This window comes from Argiope bruennichi, chromosome 4 (assembly GCF_947563725.1).
Source record: "Argiope bruennichi chromosome 4, qqArgBrue1.1, whole genome shotgun sequence".
Classification (NCBI taxonomy): domain Eukaryota; kingdom Metazoa; phylum Arthropoda; class Arachnida; order Araneae; family Araneidae; genus Argiope; species Argiope bruennichi.
This window is the reverse complement of record NC_079154.1, coordinates 19,981,509-20,006,048: the sequence shown is the minus strand read 5'-3', so window position 1 is coordinate 20,006,048 and position 24,540 is coordinate 19,981,509. Positions and strand designations below refer to the sequence as shown.

Below are 24,540 nucleotides of genomic sequence, written 5' to 3'. Positions count from 1 at the left end.
TTTTTATATGAATTTATGGCTATTAATTTTATATCTTTCAGACTATAATTTTAGTGAAAAATTACTTCTAACATTACTACAATATGTATATAATTTAGATCGTGATTTCAGAGATTTCTTTGAAAGCAGTCAACCGTTATTTATGACTTACCTCTAAAGGTAATGACTGCTATTGACTTAATCCTTTTATCGTTTCCTGTTACAACCTATTATTTCCCTGCATTTTTACCGAACTCAGTTGCGGACCTGTCACTCAATACAGCTGATAACATAAAGTATTTTATATTTTTTTAATAAATGTTTGCTATAAATAACTTTCTAGGTAAAAGTTTAAGATTTTGATATATACATATCTCTAATTTACGACATCATACCAATAATTTTTGTTTATTTTATGCTAAATGAATTTTTTGTCAATGAATGCAATTCAATGTTTCTTAAGAAATTTATTTTGAAGCAGAGTATTATTGTTTTCTATAATACACTAAGAGGTTGCGGTGGCCTGTTGGTAATGTCTCAGCTTCGGAACCAGAGGGTTTCAGATTCGATATTCGATTCCACCGAAAAACCGTTGTGTAAGTGGGTCTGATGCAAGTTAAATCCATCTAGGCCAAACGTCCTCCCGCTAGTGTGATGAGATAGTTTGGAGAGGAGGGTGTTAGCTCAGGTGTCGTCCTCATCATCTGACCGCAGTTCAAAATGACGAGGCCCACACCAGAATAGCCCTATTAAAACGGAACATTAATATAAATAAATTATAATACAATATTGTAACCCTAACTTCTAGCATGAGTTCTTGTTTTCTGTAAAAAGAGAGATACATGTATTTATGTTACCTAGTATACAAGAATATAATCAGCATAGCAATATATAGCAAGAATATAATCAGCATAGCAATATATAGCAAGAATATAATCAGCATAGCAATATATAGCAAGAATATAATCAGCAATAATTATAGTAACAAGAATATAATGGACAAATAACCCAGCCCAATCATAGTCGAGCAGAACTCATTGCTCAAAAGAATTCGCGTCTCTGTTGTAAACGTTTCAGAAAATGAACAACGGAATGACGCAGATAGATGAAGGGGTAATTTAAAGCGAAAGAAAAGAAAACTTCCGGAGAAAACAATTTATTTTTTACCTTCGAGTTCTTTCGTATGTGCATCCATTAAATTGAAATTTGGGTTTTTATGACACTTATCAACACCTACTGCAATCCTATGATGCTTTGTTCTTAATTAACATGTAACTTGAATTATTATCATATGATTAAAATTGAATTGTTTTGATTTTAGGGACAATGTACGTATCTTCTCAATGGCGTTTTTCTCTCTATTCCTTTATCCATTTATGTGTAAACTCTCTTTTTCAACATTTCTTAGAAGAGCGAACGTTTCATTCTAATTATCTAATGCGTCTAGAAACGTTCAAACTACTGAAAGAAAAAACTTCATAAAATGCAGGCAGAGAGAATTGATATAAAATTTATCATTCTTATTTTATTAAAATCTCTATACACGAAACACTAATCGCTTTTATTAATTATTGGCGAATGGCAACAGTCAAATGCAAACAAAGAGTTACGAGCATTTCAGACTGCTTCATTGAAAGTTTACTTAAAGGATCATTGGTAAAGCTTTGTTTTTCTAAGTGAAGAAAGAAACATTTCTAAGAAATGTTAATTATCATTAGAAATGCTTTGGATTGGGCACACCAATAACTTTATTCACACAGTTTAAATGAAAAGAAATGAAACTAATGGGAGTGATCTCGCCAAACTTTTTCGAATACTCTAATGAAGGCGTTATCCTAGAGAACTCCTTGCATGGCATTGAGGCACAATACTTAAGAAATATTAACCTTTGGGGAGAATTTAGTGTTTTTACTGAATCTATCGTGTCGTCCTTGGCGAATTTTTTGGCGATTAAAAGTATCCGGAAATCGAATAAGGTTTTGGACGTGTTCCGACCGATTGAAACAAAAAAATTTGATACAAAGCCATACTTGTTGTCAAAAAATCCCATACCAAATTCAATATATTTAATTTGTGTTTTTTGAGTTATCGCGCTTATTTGTTGCTGAAAGTACAGACCACTAGAGAGTCAACCACTCATTGAATTTGTTTGGTGTCTACATTACAGATGTTAATTGTGTGTACCGAATTTTATCTATCTAACTGTCTTCGTTTTAGAAATACTATGTTAACTTATATTTAAACAGTGGGACAGATGGATTTCTTTTCAACGGATTTCGCTCAAAATAGGATAGAAATCTACAAATTTGGTGTAAAGACAATTTATCAAATTTCATCTCATTTGCAAATTTTCTGTCTAGCGCAAAACGTTTTTGAGTTATCTTTGTCACAGACAGACAGAAGTCGGACATTTCGCAAAAAAGTGTTTTTTGAACTCCTGAAGGTCTGAAACCTGGATATTCTTTAAAATATAATTTTTGACGACCACATAACTTACTTTATACTTGCATATATTCTCTAAATTTGTATACTATATACTTTTTCTATACTTACACGTGAAATTAAAAAAAAGAATTTGTGAAAGCTTAATCAAGCTTAAAAATAGGCTTAACTATTATCATATGAGCAATCGCTGCGATTTATTTATGAAAACTGATGACTATATCTACCAAAACTATTATCTTATAAAAGTGGTTTTTGTATTAGTTTAAATCCCCCAAAATTGTGTTTTTACTGATATCAGTTTTATTTCTGTACAATTTTTTTAAATGCAAAACATAACATGCTTTGGTCAGTGTTAATATTATGCTGTCTTCGCACTTCAATTCCGAAGTAAGGTTTTCACTCCAACTTATTCAATTCCTACTATTAGTTCACGCGCTCCCTATATATATTTATTTATCTTGTTCAAATTTTCAGTGTTAATAAAATACTTTTTATTCATCCACTCAAGTTCCAATACATTTTTTAAAACTTGTAGTGGATGACACTTGATGTTAATACAATTTTTTCAAATATTAATTCATCAAGTAAATTTAATTAATTAATTTTCGTTTTATATGAGAGGTAAAAATTATCTTGCAATGGCAAAGTTGTTAGAGCGTCGGCGTAGAATCTTCATGCCTTCGGATCAAATCTCGTCGAAGCATCAAGTTTTTTTTTATTTGATTTTCAAATGACTGAAAACAATAAACTAAACAAACTGGATTAGAATCGGGCCAATATCAGTGCAATTCCCCGCCAAACGCAGCTACGATACTGCTGAATGAAGAATGCTATCATGGGCATCAACAGCACATAAGATGCAAGGTAGCACTGTAGATTATGCAGCAATATATCTAGGACGAAAACTCTTCGCAGCAGGTCAAGCATACTTCGGCTTGAGTCGTGTGAAATCATTAGAGGGACTATTAATTGAAGAACTGGACTGCTCGAAACTCACTGGAAAGGTTCCTTGCAATAATGAAGCATTACTAGAGATGGATAGAATGAGAAATTATAGACCAATATCAGTTTCATAAATTAGAAACGAAAAAAAAAAGCGAATAAGTAATAACAAACAAAAATAATAGTCCAACATCATATATAGACAGGAAAATGGATAATTGCAAGGAAATTCTCTTTCTCTTTTGCCACTATATATTGTGATTCTGTCATATGTATATACATATTTATATTAATTGTAATTATTTAATAAAAAGTTACTAAAATAAAATTTTCCTTTGTTGACCCAAGTATAAATTGACTTAATTTTTTTTATATTACTTGTTTTATGCATTGCATCCACTTTTTAAGTTGTAAGCGTTAAAATTTTTTTGATTTATTCAATTAAATTCATGTTTTTCGGTCTTATCAAGCAACAGGGGGATTTTTTTTTAAAAAAAGTCTGTATTCCACACTAATATTTACGAGCGTAAAAAAGAACAATAATCCAAAGCAGTTAGAAGCCAAAGGCTTCTAACTGCGTTATAATCACTTAAAAGATTATTTTTATAATAGCAGCGACGCTGAAAATGTAGAATTTCTCTGCGTCTCATAAACAACTTGGGACAAGAACTACAACAACAAACGAAATACGTTTAGTGTCATTATTTGCATGTTCGACATAGTCTTGAGCATAAAACTAGAGACAACTGCCCACCATTCATGGAATCTTTTAAAGAATAAATCAGAAATTCTTTTTGCTAAACATTTTCCAAACTTAAAATTTTAAAGTGATTAGAAGTAAATTATTCCATACATTTTTTTCCAGAAATAGAAAAATAATTTTTAAAATGCTGCATAGAAAAATCGCCGTCACAAATCAATGAAAAGTTTTAATGAACAATATTTAATTCTCTTAAACTGACTAATAAATTTTCTCACAACACTTATTTAAGTTCCTTTTTTAACTGTATTTTGCATTCGAGCATAGTAATTTAGAATGTTTGTTGGCCTAAAACCTTGGCAGTAAAATCTTCTTGCATATATTAGGAAGTGAAAAGTGCTGCATGATTTGTGATTAAATTTTTTATAATAAAAACATTTCCGTTCTAGAAAACCGCAAAATGTTGAAATTGTTACTTTGTAAGTCATTGCGCGTGATATATCTTTTTCTCTTTTCGAATTTATTTTTTGAAGTCATTGCGTAAGCTTAATATAGTGCCTTTTTAAAAATAAGATTTCAAGGCCATTTCTATTCTCTGTACTAAATTTTCATCGAATTTTATTCCCATTTTAACGTTCTCCGAAAAAAGGCTTAAATGATTACCGTGATAAAATAGATTTAATGTCACCAAAATAAATCTATAAAATTTCTAAGTCTTTATAAATTTGAACTTGTAAACTGTGAACTATTATTTTAAGAGTGAACTAAGATTGCTACTTTTTGCAGTTTTTGAAAAACCAAAAGGCTATAAAATTATTTTCATGCATTGGTTAATATTTTTTACTTCAGTTTTTTTTTTGTTGTTGTTGTTGAATGCATTTCCCTGTATTTTTCTGAAAAGTTTAATATATTGTAATACACCCCTTTCATTTATAATACAAAAATAGAATGAAAAATTTCATGACTTTTTAACGACAAGAATATCGTTGCCATTTAGAAACTATAAATTAATGAAAAAGAGTATCGAAAACTTCAAAACATATTCCTAAGATGAAATATTTTCTAAAAGTATTTTTATAAATGAACTGTGTTCTGCAATCGTTCGCAGAAAAATACATTTAAAAATTGGCTACATATAGGGAGAAATATATGTTCATTTAATTAAACATTTCAAAATTCGCTGCTGGAAATTTGGAATTTTAAGAAGGAAATGGGTTTGCCTAGGATAACATCAATGTCTCTTTTTCTGGCAATCTTCCAAGTTTCAGAGTGAGAGAATTGATGGAGATGTTAACGTCTGATTTGAGAGATGATTATATACTGAAAACGATATTTATCGGCTAAAATTGCTCTTTTATATTTCCTTTCTTTCAAAATGAAAAAATAAAGATTTGGAATTCTGTTCCATCAGCCATTGCAGCATTCTTTTACCTGTCATGTAAACGAATACTGAACTACCTGTTTTCATGACAGCTGGACTTAAGCAGTTCTAAAATAAATCAACCATCATGTCAACGTTTAAAAGAAGAGCTGAAAGACTACCAATTATATTTTTGGTAAGGATTTCCATCGTGTATCCATTCAGATCTACGTCTTGATAATTTTCTATGTTCTTTGTCATTTTATTACTAAATATTGGCTGGTTTCTTTTGCAACTTAATGTTTTTAACTTCATTGTAGTATTTTGCTTATCGTTTTCGCTCTTAAATAATCGGAATGGATAAAAATGATGTCAATAATAAATTATCGTTTGGCTCATTTTTTTAAGTTTTATTTTAATTGCATCCGAAAATAAAGTTTTAAGAATAAATATAATCTTTTATTTTTGATTAAATGATTAAAACTCAAAATAATGCAAACCAGTTCAAAGTCAGGCTGCTACTATTCAGTTGATTCTGATGTTTTCCAAGATGGTGAAATTAATTAATTCTGTTTCTCTTTTTAGAATCTGTAACTGAATATATGATTATTTTCATAGAATAGTTGATGTTTGTCATTGTATATTGTTTTTTACAGTCAAGTTTATCTCTCTTCAGCAGCTTTCTGACTTCTTAACAGTTCTCCGGAGGATTTTCAAGAGATAGTGAATTGGGGATAATTTCCCCAACAGGTAATAGAATACATAAATAATCAACATTTGATTATACATTGGTATCCAAAAATTAAGTTATAAATATAGGATATTTTAATAACAATCAGTTTAGTGCAATGCTATTTCTTACATACATGATTCGATTTATTTCATCACGGGAGGCATATTATGTACAAGAAACAATGACTGACGTCTGTCTACATCGAGATACAAGAGTAAAATTGCAAAAAGAGACCAAATTTTTCCCTTCAGTGGTTTTACCATGAGCTTTTGATAGGGATTTCTTTGACACTTGTAGATTTAAAATAGGAAAATTTAGATATCTTTAAAAGAATATTTGAAACGTAACAATTTTTTCCCTCTTCATTCGGAGTGTGAGAAAATGTAGAAATGAGCAGTCTTATAGAACGTGTGTAGAATTCATGAAATAAAAAGTGGGAATTGAACCAGGAAATAAGAGAACATTTTAAAATAGAGTTAATATGGGCTAAATTAAGATAAAAATTTGAGAATAAATTAGGACTTAAATTAGATTATATAATATAACGTAATTATATTTTTTCTTTCTCTTTCCATATATCTAGACTGATTAACGAAAAAGATATAGTCCTAACTCCCAAGTCTCTTATAAAAGTATTTCATTCGCCCCGGAAAATGGGTTTCTTTCTGTAATATATTGAAGGAAACGGAAAGACATGCCGAGGGGCTCATAGGCTTTTCTCAGATTCCATCGGTAGAGAGTTCGCTTCCAATAGCAGCACGGGCTCCATGGTCATTCTCTGATCATTAGCTATGTTTGACTTCAGCCATTCGATAGTTGATCAGTTTCGTGTTTTCTTAAAACAAGTTACTTTTTAAAATGCTTAATTAATGCATATTTAAGACATAAATTATGTAAATTAATTACCACTATTATTTAAATAACTGCGAACATATGTAATTTAATTTGTAGTAACATTTATTTAATGTTTTGCATCATGATAATTTTAATTCTGAAGTTGTGGTTTAAAGATTGAAAACATAAAATTTTAACCATATAAACTTTTAATAAGTGGTTTTTTATTGGTTTTTAATAGATGTTCATTGAATACCTAATACTTTGAAAACGAGAAACACAATCTTTTATTTCGAACGTTTTTACGAACATAGTTTGTGAAAGTTGAATAATGAATAACGAAAATTTTTCAAGGTCACACTGAGAAAGAAATGGATAGTTATGTTCTTTAGATTGGAATTTTCTTTTTAAAAAAATTGTTAATGAATATATTAGGTTTCCTGAAGAATATATTTAATTTACTTCCGTGTTTTCATTTCAACTTTTGCTGAGACCTTACCGGTTTATCTGGTGCTCAAATTACCTTAAAATAAATCATTTTTATGTTACAAATTGAAGGCCATAGTTAGCCGAAAAGCATTCAACATAAAAAATATTTCTCAATAATATACATTTACTTTTGTTCAATCATATGAATTTTTAAATCGAAAATAAGCATTAAGTTTGCATATTGTTCATTTATTTCTACAATTATTTTTGAAATTAGTTTTCATATTGTTCATATTCTACAATTAGTTCATTTTTTATTGAATTAAGAATCTTAAAATTTACGCAAGTCAATCAAAATTTGATTTTTTTTGGTGAATTTGAACCATTTTTTAGATTAAATTATATTTATCTAACAAATTCAATGGATATATTTATCTGCTAATTTTTATATCTATTTACTAATCCATGGATTCAGTAATAACCATTTGTTTTATTTTCCAATGTTTTATTCTTTATTGGGCCGGATAATGATGAGTCTAAATATTTTGCGGCATTAGGCAATGTACATTATAAGGCCTCTTTTTTAATAATTGATTAATCTAATTTTCATATTTTCATATATTTTAAATTGAATCAATGTTATTTATTTTAGTCAATTGTCTTATTTTATTAATTTTGTGAAATAATATGTTTTTAAAATTGATTTTTAGTATATCTATCACGAAAAAAATATTTAAATAATAAAATTCTTAAAGAATCAACTATAATTAGAAATTTATGTCTTCCTTAATTGCAAATATAGGCATTTAATTTTTTAAAAGATTATACAGAAATAAAAAAAATTTATCACTTTATATGGCATGTTCGGTTGAATATAACATAACCAGTTAATTAATAATTGATATTCCAAAATATAATTACTTATATGTTAACCATTGATTTTAGTTATTCAATGTATGCACGTAAAAGAAATTATTTATTTGATAATTAGGCCTATAACTTCTTTTAATCGACCTATCTACGCCTTCACTTCTGTGGCACTAGGTAGTTCCCTAATCTGCCTAATCAGAAATCTTTCATTTATACCAAATATTCCACGGTTCCACACACACATATTCTACGCGGGAAAAACTGAAATTCTAATGGAAGATATCATCAACCCCACCGAGATGACATCATAATTTGTCATTCTTACCAGGTTTTATTCAGTACAGAGTTCTAAGACATGCTGTGTGTGTCGAAAACTGTTGGATAAGAAATACAGTTCTGAAATGAGCAGGGTCAAGGAAGTTTTCAGTTTATTAGTTCAAATTTTCTATCTATTCTGTTGAAGCTGATCAAAAAATACGTCCACGTCTGAAGAGTCAGCACTGAGGGCAAAGCGCGTTAATGGTTCAGCCCATTCACGTCGGGAAATGAGAGCCTTCAAGACAAGCATAGATCGCATAACTGTCGATGTAACTATGCTCATGGAAGATAATGGGTGAAATCCGCAATAAACTTTAAGGAGCTTGTTCAAGACTTTAGAACATTTGAAGAAATCATTCGATTGCATCTACATGACTTGGGGCAGATGTGGAAATGCACTAAATTGATACTGTTGGGGATTTTCTCCTTATCCGTCGGGTTCGTTTAAATAGTGGGTGAATGGAGAAGAGAACCCACGATCAGCAGGAAAACAACGACGGAAGTAGGAAAACAGTAGTAGTAGGAAAACAACGACGTTTATTTACACGAAGAGACGAACACAAAGAAGACGAATACACAGACGACAAATATTTACTGCCGAGACGAACACAGGACACCACACTACAGACGACAGTGGCCCACAAGTAGTAATCGTCCACAGCTCACGAAGCAGCCAGACAGAATCCAGAAGGAGAAGGGACCCTCTGCTGAACTTCTCACTGTCTTCTCTCGCTTTAGATGCCGACTCACTACTTCTCCGCTTCCGACTACTCACTCACACGATTTCTTCCAGATCAATCGGGACGTATCTGGGTGTATCTCGGTTCCTAGTGGATGGATCGTGGCAATTCTCGAACTTTCCAGTATTTCCATTTTGTCACCAAAGTCGCCAAATTCGTCGCCAAGTTCTGAGTTCATTGACGCGGCACCTGCTCAGCAAGCACAGGACAAATCGTACAACGGTTTTTCCCACGATGACACTATTCGTGCCGGGAAGCAAAATTACACGTTTGTAACAATACCTTACATGTTGATCGAAGAAAACAAATTCCATCATCTCATTATTTGATTATTATTGGCTTTCAATTACAAGAAATCTTTATTCTTCGAGCAAATATTGGTATATTACAGAAATAGGTGTGATCTTATAAACCCCAGAAAGAAACATTAGTCCTATAGCATCTATCGCCTAAAAAATATTAATCAATAAAAGCTACCGATTATTAGACTTGGTCTGCCAAATACAGCTCTGATATTGAGTTTCTTTCATTTTGAATTCATAGAAGGCGAAGTATATATTCCAACTTCAAAGGATTGCAGCTGGAATAGGTAGATGCCCACATTATTAGGATAACCTATCCTTCTTCAAGGCAATATCAAACCTCAAGTGGTGACAACGACAAAGAGAATTATTAAAGATATTTGATTAGGAAGTTTAACCTCTTGTGACATACTCGCCGAATTATCATTTATATTCGAACATGGTAGCTATTTGTATGAGCAAGAGTTCCTTAACCGAGATAATACCAAAGAGATTTGCAATCAGACATTTAATCTTTCAGACATAAGAAAAGAAATGTCACATACACGAAATATTTAATTTTGTAGCTTGTTGGATAATTCAAGCTGCAGGAGATTATTTTTGCTAAATAGAATGTATTTGCACGGGATCGTTATCTATCACTAAAGCACGAATTTATTTGGATACTCGATAATAATTGCTGCATGGGATTTCACTTTTTAGCTTATTACCTTATTGTTTAGTTCTCAATATTACTTTTGCTTCCTTAAAAAATTTTAGCTATTAGAATGTCTTGCGCTTAGTATATGTGGCCATTTCGTTGCCTATGGTTTACTCAATAGTTGAGATACCAATGATCTCTAATTTCCAAAGTATATTTTCGTTTTCAAAGTTAACAGAATATTCTGACATATGTACTTTATATGTGATAATGCGATTAGCACGAATAATTTTAAATGCAAGGGTTAATTACTTATTTAACCACTTCGAAGTATGAAACAAAAAATATTGCTTTATACGTTTATTTGTTCATTAATAGGATGCAACAAAAATGCCTCTAAGTAAAAATATCTTCTTCTACAGATGAATACTACATTGTTATTCAGTTGAAGATCATTTTATTAATAATGGATTAATGTTCAAGAGCATTTTACTATTGAAGATGACTTAATTTGAATGTAGTAAGAAAATATAAATCATTGCCATCTCGTAAAATGTTATAGCTCAGTTAATTAACGGTTTCGTAATTTGATAAGCTAATAAACACTTGAAATTATCATCCTTGGTCTATAACTGCTAATTCTTTAGATGTCAAAAACGAAATCCAATTATTTTGCTAAATTAAGTTATTTATAGCGCCTTATTAGTGTAATTGGATAAAAAGTATCTCCTGAAATGACTGAAGATGCATATTTTGCTTATAAGTCATCACTTTTCGTTTTGATTGAAAAAGTTTTATGACTTTGATAATTTACTTTTCTTTATGAACTCGTTGGATCGATGTCTATATTGAGATCAAGAATTTTCGTTCAAGGATAACTGACTATTTATTTTTGGGCATACGCTATTTGGGTCAATTTTTACGCTGAAATCAAAGCTATTCTTCTGAAAAAAAATTATTAACAGGGACGTAAAAGCTACATATAATATTCATGTATCTTTTTTATATAATTTGTAACGATTGCTTATATCCATGATAATCATTGGAAGGTAAAATAATCCCGTAAAAGTTTCTAAGCTATTTTTCAGAAAATCTTCTTCCATTCTGTACAATTACCGTGAGAAACTAGAACGCAATTCAAGAAAAATCGCTATTTATAAATTCAAAGCACAAATTAACCAAGAAAAATAGACAAAAATAATTGTACAAACATATAAACACTTAAAAAAATTTTATTCAAAGACAAATCAAAACTTTAATTTTAATTGTTCTGAAAATCTGAATCAAAAGTTCATGATGTTTCTTAATAAAAATATTAAATTTTTAAAAATTGTTTTTTGACATGCAGATTGTACATAATTAAATTTCCTTTATTTGGAACCACTTACAGCAAAAGCCATTTATCAAAAAAGTGCGAAATTTCATGGATGGAAACACATTTAGGAAATAAAAGCTAGTTCAACATACGACCACAAGAGGGCATATTACCTTTTAAATTCATAGGCAATTATTTTTCGACATTATGCAGTAGTTGTTATAAAGTCTAAAAACTTACGCAGGGACCTTGTTTCCTATGAATTCGTTACTCATAATAATGTTAATAAGATCGCGTATTGTTATTTAATAACCTAGAAATAATCTAGAGTTAGATTGCCATTTATCAAATCGGTAATTCCGCATCAATGGCTATATGAAAATTTTGGACTTTGAAAGGACTTCGGATTAATTGGAATCGCAGATAAAGGACTCAAGAAAATAGGAATAAAATGTGGAAAGCAAGATCATTGTCTGTTTATCTTTGAAAAACAAAAAATTCCGTTTTTGCAGAAACAGTAGTAGAGATTGTTGTTCAAGTGAAACCTTTTGAGATTTCAACTTTCAAGAAATATGCTGATTTTAAGGAAATTATCGCATATTTCTTTAGTTAATGAGCAGACTTGCTTAAAATCAATCTACTAAGAGAAAATATCAAGTACATCTATTTTTATACGAATAATTGTATCTAAAATTAAACATAAGTTTAAAAAATGTGATAAACTAAGTAAAAATAGCTTAATAGTTAAATATTATTTTTTCTGAATTACGAAAAATTGTTGCCCCAATAAAAATATCTCCAAAATTAAAGCAAGAATCTCATTAATATAATTACACCTTAATTACAAATTACAAAGCAAAACAAATAATAAAATAAGGCAAAGGAGAATGTTCTGCCTCTCTTCACTTCCCGTTCTCGAACACCTTCTTTTCACTTTCTCGTGTACAAAATACATGAAGTATAGTAATTGTCAAAAAATTTTTAACTCTAGATTTTGACGAATCTCCTCGTATTTTACCCCCTTGAGCTCCGAAATCACATTTTTGGAAAATGTCTGTCCGTCTGTCTACCTGTGACAAATATAACTCAAAATCGCTCTGAGCTAGAAAGATGAAATTCGGTATACAAGCTTAAAATTCACATTTGTAGATTTCTTTCAAATTTTGAGTAAAATATGTTCAGAGGAAGTCTGTCTGGTTTTTCGAGTATCATTTAACATAACTATAAAACGAAGAAAGCTAGATAGATAAAATTTGGTATACATTTTAAAAATCTTTTGTATAGACGCCTACCAAATTCTGAACGAAATCCAACAAGGGATTGACCGTCCGTCGGTCTATACTTTTAGAAGCACGTAAACACAATAACTCAAAAACATAAAGACTTAAAAATGCCAAATTTAATACGTTATTTTGGGACTTTAAGTATTGTTGTTGTTTCTAATGGCACTTGTCATAGACAAGCCCACTGACTTTAGAAGTCAGTGATTAAACGAAGGGTGCTTCTCTTGTTTTTTCAGTAGCGCCATCTATTGCCAAGAGTACGACTTAGCTACACACACGTCACAACCAATTTTACGGGGTGGACTTCATTCACTCATCCACAGATCATAATTTAGACCTGAATCAGAGAATGATCACCCCTCATCAAGTGCCTCCAGTGGTATTTTTCCGACATGAAGGACTTTGTGATCACAACAGATTTATACGTGCGCCAGCCACCACACACACGGAGAGTCTTCGGCCGGCGAGGTTCGAACTTGCAACCCAAGGGACGCGAATTCAACGCCCTACCAACCAGGCTATCCCTGTCAACTTTAAGTGTAGTTTTATGTTAAATTTTTGTTTCAATCTGTTGGGTAAAATGTGTCTGAAAACCAATTTCAATTTTTGGGTACTTTCGGTCGCATGCCATTGATTAATCGGCAAAAAACTGACCAAGGATCACACCATAAATTCAGTAAAATAGCCAAATTCACGTGAAAGGTTAATATCGCGTAACTATTATACTCCGATGCTATGCAAAGCTTTCACTGGGATAACATCTTTATATCAGAATATTCGAGAAAGTTTTGGAGAATCCACTCTCACTAGTTTGCTATGCTACAATCCACTTCTGCATTTTCTCATAGTAATTGCAGTTTAGAGAGTTGTCGAATTCACCCACACGAGAATAGACTGACCTATATACGATTTCCTATATGGTGGATAAAGTCCAAAATCTAAAAATCGTCGACATTTTTAATGATTATATTCCAAATTTCATCTATACAGATATTTGCATTTCTGAGTTATCGCAGACAGATAACTCTGAAAAACAGAGGAGAACAAGCGCATAATCAATCAAGTCTTTGGTCGATTTCGCCTAAATTAATATACAAATTTAGTGTTAAGATTATATTCCAAATTTCATTTCTCTTGTTCAGCAGATTTTGAATTATCCTATTCACAGATAAACAGATAAACATAATTCCAAAACTATTTTCGTGGAACTCGGACAAGTCTGAAACAGTTTCATTAAAATCTCTTGGTCAAAATTGTTTAGTGATTAACTGTATTATATATTTATTTTTTCGAAAAAGTAAAAAGGAAAATTTCGAACGATTTTTTTTCTGATGCCAATTTCAAAAATCGAGTTGCTTAATACATAAGGAAAGTCATATTTGTCCTCGCATTATAAATGACATCCTTATTTCAAAATATACAAGGAAGCTGAAGCAAGATCATTTCCACCTTTGAAAGAGAAAAATGATAACTGTTAATATAATTTTTTTTACAGGAAATCAGTACGTTCTATTAATTTTTTATAAGACGGCAGATTCAATTAACTTTTAAATGATAGCCTTTTTTTACCTATCAGTTTATTAAGAAAAACTGATGTATTAAAAAAGTGAAATAAAAATAATGCTGTTTAATATTTTATCTCGTTTATTATCGTTTGCTGCATCAAGTTGCCAATTAAAAAAATCTAATATTTTTTTTGCGCTTTTCCATTAGCTTTTATTCCAAATTATTTTTGAAGCAAATGAAATTAATCTTTATGTTAATTTTTTCACGCATATGAAAATGAACAACGAACTCGATTAAAAATGATTGACTTACAAAAAAAATCTATCCATCATCTGGAACGACTTGTAAATCTAAAATTAAAATATTTCAGTGATCAATTATTCCTTAGAATATGACATTTTCTTTTTTAACCGCACATTCCATTTAGTGTTGACGAAAATAAAATGTATGCAAGATTTCTTAGAAAAGATTTCGAGATTAGTTCTCAGAAATGGTTGGTTTGGAAGTCACAAGGAAGCTCTATGCAAAGTATAAAATTTAGAACAAAATAAAATAGGGTAAAAATAAAACGATCTTTTTTCCAACCTATTCTTATCCTAAATTCAATTTTATTTAGAATAAAAACAGATTATAAAACAGATCCATAAATGTAGCGTAAACTGAATGATAAAATAAATTTTTCAGAATTGTGCATAAAATAAAAATTCATCTCTTTTGTTTTTACTATAATTAATAGAATAGTTGCTCCAAATTTTGGCCATTATTATAATGTTTGTGGAATGTTTTATCATTTAATATTTTTCTCCTTATCAGGTGGCTATATCAATATCAATGAAACGCGTGCACATTATATTTGTTATAGACAATAGATTCTCAATTTTTTTTACTAATTTTTTTACCATATAACTAAAAACTAAAAATATACAGTGGTTCAAAAAATTGATGGTACACCTTACTTTTGCTTCATAAATCCGATTTTCAATATAAATAACACATTACCGGGAAGTGCAAACATGATTTTATTTTTACACATAACAAATGGTTTAATTTAGAGTAAAAATTAAGAAAAATCAACGAAAAATTTCTAAATTGAAAATTTTCAGAAGCATTTTAAATAAACATACGCAGAATTTTGCCTCAAAAAATTGAGAATACACCAATGAAATTTTTGCAATATCACGCATAGAAACAAAGTGTCACTATTAAATTGCATGTCTTTTGGCTCTTATAATGGTCTCTAAACGTCATGGTACCGATTTGACCCATTTTTGGTGGTATTTGAAGATATTTTACCCCATTCTTCTTGCACCACTTGTTTTAAATGGGTTTTGTTTCTAATTTTGTGTCTTTGAACCCCTTTTTTGTGTATGGTCCACGAATATTCAATGGCATTGATGTCGGGGTACTGTGGTGGTGTGTGTAACTGCTATTTACAATGAAAAAGACACCACATTTTGAAGTTACGTGTATTCTGTTTGGGGTCGTTGTCTTACTGTAAAAGGAAATTTCCATCTAAACCCAAATGTTTAGCACTTTCCTTTAGATTGTTGCGAAGTATATCCAAGTAAACCGTGTTATTTATAATGCCATCTACAAAAATTAAATTTCCTACCCCGAATGAAGCCATGTAACCTCGAATCATCACGGAGTCACCATCATGTTCAACTGTAGGACGTAAATTTTTTGGATACAAAGCACTATTAGGCTTTCTCCATACAGTAAGATGGTTGTCACTGCCAAAAATGTTGAGGTTTCTTTTATTACTAAATATAGATTTCTTCCAAAGGTTATTGGTCTTTAATGGATGAGTTTTTGCAAACTTCAAATGCTTTTTCTGAATTTGCAAGCTGGTGAACGGTTTCTCTCTAACAATGCTACTTTTATATCCAGCGTGTTTAAGGGCATTTAGCACAGTTTCAGCCTTTACACTTCTGCCTATGATTTGAAAACTTTCTGCAACAAGTTGGATGAACCATATGGTAGCAGCAATCTAAAGGAAAGTGTTAAAAATTTGGGTTTAGATGGAAATTCCATTTTCCAGCAGGACAACGACCCCAAACAGAATGCACGTAACGTCAAAATATGATGTCTTTTTCATTGTAAACAAGTTACACACACCACCACAGTACCCTGACATCAATGCCATTGAATATTCTTGGGGGATACTCGAAAAAGGGGTCAAAAATACAAAATTAGAAAACAAAACCCATTTAAAACAAGTGGTGCAAGAAGAATGGAGTAAAATATTTTCAGATGCCACCAAAAATTGGTCGAATCAGTACCATGACGTTTAGAGACCATTATAAGACCCAAAAGACATGCAATTTAATAGTGACACTTTGTTTCTATGCGTGATATTGCAAAAATTTCATTGGTGTATTCTCAATTTTTTGAGGCAAAATTCTGCGTATGTTTATTGAAAATGCTCCTGAAAATTTTCAATTTAGAAATTTTTCGTTGATTTTTCTTTATTTTTACTCTAAATTAAACCATTTATTATGTGTAAAAATAAAAACAAGTTTACACTTTCCGTTAATGTGTTATTTATATTGAAAGTCGCATTTATCAAGTAAACGTAAGGTGTACTCTCAAATTTTTGAGCCACTGTATATACTATCGTAAATTCCATATTTTTATTTTTATTTCGGATAAGAAAGATGAGAGGGTTCTTTGTTAAGCTAGAATCTATACTTTGAAAATGCCATCGCAGAAGTAATTATTTCATGAGTAAATCGAAAAAAGAAATTATTAATAACAAATAAATTTTGGACTAGAATCTGGCATCGGTTTCATATTCATTACAAAGTCGTATTTATTTGCAATCTTACTAGTGTATGGTCAATGATATCGCTACAACATGCACCACTTTAAGAAGAGGAAGGGTACAAAAATAGAAAATTTGCATGTATTTGGATTATAAAGATGAAACGAATTGTTAAAAGAGGCACCATTATACATTCACTTTGACCATTCATTAAAATATTGTGCACAAAAATTGTGCCATCAAAAATAATGTAATGTACCGTAGAGATGGGTTGATACCCAGTTTCGTTGTATAAGGTACAAGTTGATACCGACATTTGATTATACAAGATACATTCAGTAACCGATTCTTTTTCCTTTGGAATGAATCCAGGTATTTGTTGAGTATCGTTTATAAAACTTGCACCGAGATTAAGGTTGACCTGATATTCGGTTTTTAAAGTAAGGAGTTTTATACAATTTAAAAGACTGATAACAAGAATTTAATTTTTTTAACTCCTTCAAGACCGGCGAAAGGAGAAAGAAGCTTTCCCCCATGCATTTGTTTGTTCCGTCATACATTTGCTAAAACATGTTTATACTTTTAATTTTAAAAAATACAAATATTTTTTAAGTACGTTTTTAAATATTTTTGTTTTGAGAATTCTGTCCATGTTTATCGCTGGATTTTTAATTGCTTTCATTTAATTTACTAATTATAATTCAGTTATTTGATTTGCCTATTTGTTTCGAATAAAAAATGTTTAATGCAAAAGATATTTTACAAACATACGAAATACGTACATCAAAATGCACACAGACAGATTTTTGTATGAAATAATAATTAGAAAATGCAACACATGCGTAAAGTGTAGCACGAGACAGATGGCCGACTAAGACTGGGTGATGTTATATCATTGCAATAATTTATTTCATGTTGTTACAAGTATCACCCCGATTCTTTGTGTCATTTTTATAAGACATATTCCTCTGATACTTTATATCAAAATGATACAGTATCCTCTTGATAATTTGTATGAGGTTGTTACAATATCACTCTGATACTCATCCTGTAATTAGGATGTTATCAGGATGATTCAGAATCACACAATTTCAGCCGTAACTCGAAGCTAATACTGATATGAATATGATTCCAAATTTGGATTTCGCTTCTTCGCTAGAAACAACAAGGTCTAAAAAAAGACATTTCTCTCTGTTGTAGAGACGATGTGGCATGTGATTGTGGCCTTGGTTTTAACTGTGATTGACGGGTGGATTAAAAGAAAGAAAGAAAAGCTTTGCTGATATAGTTAGTGTGGTAGAAAATGGGATTCTCCAGAGATAAGTGCGCTGTTATATGGAGAGTCATTCATAACTAGAGGATAAAATGCGAAGACTGTTTAAAAAGTATCCGAGTTTTGAATTTTTCCGCGCACAGTAGTGAAGGCTAGAGTAGCGTCACTGTGCAAGAGGAAGGAGACACCTAATTATGCATAACAGATTTTTTTCTGCGCATTTGAGAACATCAGTCGTTACGTAGTGGCCGATGATTAAATAACTATTATAAGTGTTCGCCTGATTTTTTTTCATTTACTAAACTAAATTTCAGCAACAATGAAGAATTAAAACAAGAAAATAAAAAAATTAAACAAATAAATAAAAACTTTCTTAAAACTGTTAAAAAATACTTACTAATATAATAATTCATGTTGCTGATTTTTTACTAAATAAGAGTATCTATAAAATTTTTTTTAATGAAGCCTACTTTAATATGGGTCTAACTCCAACTCTGGAATTCGTTCTGGGCAATATTACATAGAACTGACCATGTGAAAATATTGCACTTTAATTATTAATAATCAGACTGGCTTTATCAAAACTCTGACCTCATGATTTATTGATGGTGAAAGCTAATCTCACTGGAAATTGCAACTTTTTGAATATAAATGGCATATCTGCATCATTTTTTCCAATCAGTAATAATAATGTGTGGCATATAAAAAAAAATGTGCTTTTGTTGTGAACCGTCAACATTTCAACATATAAAATGTAATGCTCAATGTTTCTGATCACAAACCAAAAACCGTTGCAAGAACCATCACGTATGCACAAATTTCTTAGCAACATTATAGTGCAGCCTGGTTTTAAGCTTAACTCTGCAGGTAGAAAGCCGGAAGAAGTTGAAGGAAATGATGGCAACACCACATTTGCCGATCGACCAACTTCCAATTCAAAACTCAAAACACTGCAATGATAAAAGTTTTTGCTCAGATCTCCATCATCTAAATATTGATTCATATTTTGCCGCCAACTTAGCTTATCTTCCCAATTGGCAAATTCTCTCTCAGTGTTTCAACGCATTTTTTCTTCTTCTGATATCGTTAGAAGTGTCATTACTATTTTAAAAAAAATACAGCGATAATAAGTACATTTTTAAGATGCTAACTAGCTTAGAGACGAAAAATTTTCATTACTTGGAAAAGATAAACAAATCGGAAAGCTATTCATTAGTGTTGCCACAAACGGTGAGTTTAAAAGTAGAATTAACAAACGATATTGTTTTAAACTCATTTGCTGTTAATTAAAGCTTTATTTTTCCTTTTTTGTCACTATTTAATCTTCAAGTATGACGTAATAATAATTTTCATTAAATATTTCAAATAATACTGGCAAAACAAGCGTAAAATATCATGGATCAGGCGATTCGATATCAACCAATCACAAACGGAATATTTACATTAAATCTTTTTTATATAATGAAAAGATTTTTACTTGTGAACAAAGGATTGTTTAGGCAGACATTCTTCCAAATCTATTTATGTTAAAAAATATCGAAGATTGTAGATGTAATCTGCGGCTAACAAGGGGAAGGTGCGGGGTTGAAATCTGAGATCGGGATGAGATTTAGTATAATATAGTATACATTTAGAATGTTCATTCATGAAAATATTAAAACGCAATGGCCAGTCAATTTCAAGAAAATTGTTCTCAAATTTTTGGTAAAGCTTATATGCTGATAACTTAACTCCCGTTACGACGATTCCGATGGCATGGTTGTCTAGGTAACCGTCTCGTACGGAAGGTCAGGGTTCGAACCTGGCTAGGGATTTTTTTTCTTTTTAATAACTTTTATTCAATTCTAAATTTACAAATATTAATTAATTTTTTCATCCAAAATAAATATTTATTATCAAAATAAATAATAATAAAATTGAAATTTTAAAAGAAAATTATAAATATGGATGCATTTTTTAAACAAAATAAAATTATTTAAATTTAATCAACTATTTACAGATAGTTTTTATTAATACGCTACTTATTTTTATGGAAGGATAAATGTTTATTATTTTAATACTTAAATTGTGATTTAATATTTAAAAAATAGTAATAAATATAACATAAATGGTGATAATTATTAATTATAAATATTCACATCGTAAAAAAATTATTCAATATTTCTAAAAAATTATCCTATATACATTTACTTTCGATTATATACAATGACCAGAATGATAATTATAATGAAAACATTGGAAACAAAATATATTTCGACATCTTGCACAACTGATAAATGATGATTGTCCACAAGCGCAAGGTTTCTTTAAGAGATCTATGGGAAAACAAACTTCATTTGCATTTAAAAATATCCATCTTTCATCAGAAAGTTGGACAGCGTACCATGCATACATTATCATCTTATTAAAAATTGGTGATGACTATTGATGATGTACAATTGATTGAATTTTTATATTATCTTCACAAGAATTTATTTCTTGATCATGTTCGATTAAATAAGAATTTTGTATACGCTTTGAACCATCTGCCTACGCATTTAATAAATTAACACCTATTCTCTACTATTTCTTTTCATTACTGCAGTTGGGGAACTTTGCTTACATCTTTATCAAATATCAGCTGCTCCTTTCAATTTTTGATATAAATACAGCTTTGTCGAGTTACAACTGCTAATTTATTATTATTAAAATCCAAGAATTTGAAAATTAATTGTTTGAAAATGATGCAAGCAAGTTAAATTATCTGTGGCCATTAATGTTACGTTTTTAATTATTTTTCCTTTAAACATTAAATTATAATTTAAGTATTAAAAGAATAAACATTTATCCTTGTATAAAAATAAGTAGCATATTAATTAAAACTATCTGCAAATAGTTAATTATATTTAAATAATTTTATTTTTTTTAAAAAATACATCTGTATTTATAATGTTTTCTTTTAAAATTTTAATTTCATTGTTATGTATTTCGATAATAAATATTTATTTGGATGAAAAAAATTAAAAACATATTAATAAAGAGTATTTGTAAATTTTGAATTGAATAAAAGTTATTAAAAAAGAACAAAATTCCTAGCTAGGTTCGAACCCTGACCTTCCATACACGAGACAGTTACCTAGACAACCATGCCATCGGAATCAACGGAACGGGAGTCAAGTTATCAGTATATAAGCTTTACCAAAAGATTGAAGACCATTTTCTCGAAATTGACTGGCCATTGTGTTTTAATATTTTCATGAATGAACATTCTAAATGTATACTATCATCATACTAAATCTCACCCCGTTCTCAGATTTCAACCCCGTGACCTCCCCTTGTAAGTAGATAATATTTTTTAAGCAAGGAATTAAGAACATTGCAATATGGGAAAAAGGAAAGTGTTTAAATGTTAATTTATTCTTAAGTATATATTACTAATACGAAATGAAATATTTATATATATACAAATTAGAATATTTATTATTTTTAAATTGAGAATGTAATATGAAGATAATTTTGAATTTTTAAGTATATTAAAAACTAAAATTAGTAAGTAGGAAGTAAAAACTGCAAATATATTCAAAAAGTTGGAATTATAAATATTAATTATCTGCAAGTCGAAAAAGAATTCATAAAAATTTGAGATATTGAAATTCATAAGAGAAGGAAAAATTAAGTCACAATAAATATTACGAGAAGGAAAACTCTTAAATCCTTTTAGAAAATCTTAAATATATTGTAGATGTAATTTTAATTAATACCAGTTCACTCATAGCATTTTTAATAAAGTTTCGCAATCTTGCGGTTTTTATTGTCATCTCTGAATTTTTAATATAAAGCGTTTCCTTCTTTTTAGTACATGCTGATAAGAGCGTATTTTTCAAAAGTTTCATTTTTTTAATATTCGTTATTTTTCGGTTGTTTGTCGTTTATTTGGAAAAAAAAGTTGTTTCAACACAGATGTCCGAATAAACTGTTAAAAACATTGTTATTTTTAACAGTTTATTATATTTTTTCTTACTTTTGTTTATAAGATGGAATCTTCAAGTGGTAGGAATATGTATCGAACTTTTGTCCTTGATCTTGCAGTTGTGGAACCGAAATTATTTATCCTCCATATAGTGCCTAAAATACACTCATGGTAAAGAATGCGATTTACAGAATGTTTTAATCGCCATCGAAGTGCGGTTTCTGTTAGATAAGAGTGTTATTCTCTGATAAAATAAATAAATAAAATACTTTTATGATATCAAACCGCAATGGTATCATTTTTTTCACACTGATAAAGAAAGAGGATTGTAGGTCGATATATTATTTAATATTTATAGTTTTATTTCGAAGTCAGCTTAAAGAGAACACAACATTATCAACTTGCACTAATCGACATTTTTTACTATTAAAATTGATTGAATCGGACATTTCGGAATTTATTTGCTATGTAAACTCTTTCAGTTTTTTTCTAATGTAATTTAGGGCGACGACAAAGGTTATTTTGAATACTTAGATTTTATAAAAGAGCTCATACAGAATAAATCGATCAAGGACACGCCAAAACTTATTAAGAATTGAATGAGGACTAAAATTTTTATCAGTAATTAAACAGTGGGAGCGTTCTGTCACAATTTTCGAGTGCTTTTACACAATATGGGACATTGTATGCAACGTAATATTGCGAAGAAAATCCGGAATGTGTTTTGAACCGATTTTCTTTGATATTCCTTATGCTCTTTTTTTTTTTGGAACGATCTTTGCATTTAAAACATAACTAGGTATAATTACATCACGTGCAGGAGCAAATATTTAGCTAGCTTTGATCGGGGATTTCCTAGACATCAGTTCCATCGCTAAATGGACTCGGAATGGAGTTCAAGATGTCTGTGTAATTTATAAAATAATCATAACTCCAAGCCCTCTACACAAATTCAATCTCTTGGACAACTCCTTGCGCATCTAGTGCAACGAAGTCATCGATATTTTCCACCCTTGTTAAAATGCTCAAGGAATATAATCTACAGAGATGCGCTCTGGCGATAATGTAAAATCGAACAATCGAACATTTCTTTTGGCTGAAGCTGTTGGAAGAAAACATCAATTAAACATTATTATTCAAGCCCTCAAGTATTTTGATATCCACTAACTGTAACCTTATGCCTTTTTAGGGATAACAGCCTTGGTCTCTATATCCCTCACTGTTTATTTTCATTATTACATCGTAGCTGCCAGTAAAACCTTTATTTACAATGCATGGGGCAATGGATTTATAAAATAAGGGCAAAACGTAGCTAAATGAATAATAATAAAACTTATATTTGTTGGAATTCAACTATGTTGATTTGTTACTTGCTCCGAGTGTAAGAGGGTAGCAGCGAATATTATATATCATATCAAGAATCGAAATATTAAGAAATTCATTTGTGTACTATGAATATAATTAGAAATATGAAGTACAAAAATTAAGTTCTTCTTCTTTATTTAATTCTATATACTTACAATTGATATAATTATTGATATTATTTGCGTCAAAAACTAAAATTTTATTTTTGAAAAGACTTGTTTTTCAAACAAAATTAAATACTGTATCAAAATTTCAGAAGCATTTTCAGAATATTGTCTTTTTAATAGCTATTATAATATATTTTAATAACTATAAAAATATATGGGAATCTAAGAAAAAAGTTCTGCACAAGCTATTTGTGTATGAACAAGCCAAAGAATATTTTTTTTAAAAAAAAAGCGAAGATAAAGGGTTAAAAAAAACAAAAAAAAAAAACAAGACTACTCTGAAGTTGTCGACTTTCACTAGCAACTTTAATTTTGATCGTAGTCTAGATAGATAAATGCATGTAGATAATATATCTATACTTATATAAATCTCAATGTGTGTGCGTGTGTTGGCGCTCTACAGGCCAGACCGATTGACCTACAACTACCAAATTTGGTATATATATACCTTGGAGGTCGGGAATGTGCACCTGGGGTCCTTTTTTTGAATTTTTAATTAGAATTTTAATGATTAATTAAAAACTAACTTTCCCGCTAAAAAAAATCTTAATTTTCCCCATCTCCAAATGAGTAAGGCTTCAATTTTTTTTCTCACTCTAATGAGGGTAGGCTTAAGATTTTTCGGC

At 30.1% G+C, this 24,540-nt stretch overlaps 1 long non-coding RNA gene across 1 annotated transcript in view; it reads right to left on the bottom strand.

The window, feature by feature from the left end:
• Window positions 1-431: 431 nt before the first annotated feature.
• LOC129965484 (uncharacterized) overlaps window positions 432-24,540 on the bottom strand; it is a 47,106-nt gene continuing 22,997 nt past the window's right edge. Inside the window, exon 2 of the long non-coding RNA XR_008784220.1 lies at window positions 432-725. This is a non-coding gene — a long non-coding RNA (uncharacterized LOC129965484). The remainder of the gene's footprint in view (window positions 726-24,540) is intronic.